Raw genomic sequence first — 2499 nt, 5'->3', positions numbered from 1 at the left:
AGAAGCATACACATACACACTCACAAAAAGAGGAAAAGGGGAAAAAGTAATAACTCTTGATCTCAAAGTCCACTTCCTCAATTTGGGATGATTCGTTGTCTATTCAGGTATTCCACAGATGCAGGGTACATCACGTTGTTTGTGGAGCTTTAATCCGTTATTTCTGAGGTTGCTGGAAGAAATTTCCCTTCCTCTTCTTTGTTCACACAGCTCCTGGGTTTCAACTTTGGATTTGGCCCTGCCTCTGCCTGTAGGTCACCTGTTCTTCGTTCAGACAGGACCGTGTTAAAGGAGCAGCTGACTCAGGGACTCTGGCTCACTCAGGCTGTGAGGAGGGAGGGGTACGGATGCGGGGCGAGCCTGTGGTGGCAGAGGCCAACATGACCTTGCACCAGCCTGAAGCATGACTTGCGTTCTCCTGGGGAAGTTGTCCCTGGATCACCGGACCCTGGCAGTGGCGGGCTGCACAGGTTCCCTGGAAGGTGGTGGTGGATAGTGACCTGTGCTCACACACAGGCTTCCTGGTGGCAGCAGCAGCAGCCTTAGCATCTCATGCCCTTCTCAGGGGTCCATGCTGATAGCCGTGGCCCTTCTCTGGAGCTCCTTTAAGCAGCGCTCTTTATCCCCTCTCCTCGCACACCAGGAAACAAAGAGGGAAGAAAAAGTCTCTTGACTCTTTGGCAGGTCCAGACATTTTCCTGGACTCCCTCCCTGCTCGTCGTGGTGCACTTATCCCTTCAGGCTGTGCTCACGCCGCCAACCCCAGTCCTCTCCCGAGCCTCAGCACCCAGCCCCCGCCCGTCCTGGTGGGTGAGCAGACAAGCCTCTCGGGCTGGTGAGTGCTGGTCAGCACTGATCCTCTGTGCGGGAATCTCCCTGCTTTGCCCTCCGCACCCCTGTGGCTGTGCTCTCTTCTGCGGCTCCGAAGATTTCCCCTTCTGCCACCTACAGTCTCCGCCCATGAAGGGGCTTCTAGTGTGTGGAAACCTTTCCTCTTTCACAGATCCCTCTCACTGGTGCAGGTCCCGTCCCTATTCTTTTGTCTCTGTGTTTTCTTTTTTCTTTTGCCCTACCCAGGTACGTGGGGGAGTTTCTTGCCTTTTGGGAGGTCTGAGGTCTTCTGCCAGCGTTCAGTGGGTATTCTATAGGAGCAGTTCCACGTGTAGATGTATTTCTGATGTATCTGTGGGGAAGAAGGTTATCTCCACGTCTTACTCTTCCGCCATCTTCCTCAACTGCCTATGTGATCTCTTTATCTTTTATCTGGGCAGGGTTCAGCTCTTCCTTGCTTCTGGTGTTATCTTTATCTTAAACTATCTGTCCACAGGAGATAAACTCCAACTGCTCAGCCTGGGGCCCATATATCTCTTGACTCAATTCTGCGTAGTGAGAAACCAGAATTAAATTGCAGGTCACCAAATTGGAATCGGAGAATTGTTGTCAGAGCATTATTGGTGTTGATTTTTTAAAATAAATAACAAATGTACCAAATATCCCCCTCACTCAGTGGCCTCCAGGGGTTTCACCTCATGCTATTGGATCCCTCTTTTACTTCCACTTATGGTCTCTGATTCTGAAAAGCATGACCAGTGCATCTTTTAGAAATAAATGATTCTTGTATAGTCTTGTTATAATTATAGATTTATAATTAATTATAGTTTCAGAATGTCCCTTTTGTTAAAAATGACTAACAGTAAATTGGTAGAAATACCTGAAAATCTGTTCTTTCTTGAGTGTGGAATAGATAGAGAGGTGTAGAAGGAAATAAAACTAGAAAGATTGGATAGATTTAAAAAGCAGAAAGGAAGTCCAATGAGCAGTAGAGTGTTTTGGACTTTATTCAATAGAAAACAAGGAGCCTCCATGTGTTCTTAAAGGGAGCAGACATTATCTGACTTGTGATTTAAGAAGATAAATTTGGTCACCGTGTAAAGGAAAGATTTTAGAGAAGAGATAACAGAGAAGTCAGGAATCCATTGCCACAATTATCCATGTGAGAGACAATGAGGACCTGAACAGGAGCTGTGGAATCATCACTGAATACACAGGACACCATGACTGTCTGGATGTGGGGAAGGGAAAAGGATCTAAAATTATGCTTTTTCTATGGAGAAGTTTAAGGATTCATGTTCATGAATACTAAAGAGAGCATAAATTTGGAGAGAGCCCAAAGGGTGATGGTGACTTTCTGGAGATTTAGAGCACTTGGACATAGCAGAAACACTGCAATAAGGTCAGTTTTAATGTGGATAGATGTGAAATACAGCAAAGAAGCAACAGTTGCATTTTCTTTTCCAAATATTCATATATAATCTCCTGTCACTCTGCAATTAAAACTATCTAGTAATGACATTCTATATTATGGGAGAATATTTGAATTCCCAATGTCTTTATATGAGTACTATTTTATTTTAATGTGTGTTATTAACCTTCATTGTGTATGACTTGGGGGATGTCATATGGAGTCTTTAATGGGACTCTTCTACCTCTAGAATGTAT

The sequence above is a fragment of the Lagenorhynchus albirostris genome, unplaced genomic scaffold (genome assembly GCF_949774975.1).
Source record: "Lagenorhynchus albirostris unplaced genomic scaffold, mLagAlb1.1 scaffold_141, whole genome shotgun sequence".
NCBI lineage: Eukaryota > Metazoa > Chordata > Mammalia > Artiodactyla > Delphinidae > Lagenorhynchus > Lagenorhynchus albirostris.
This window is presented reverse-complemented; position numbering follows the sequence as displayed.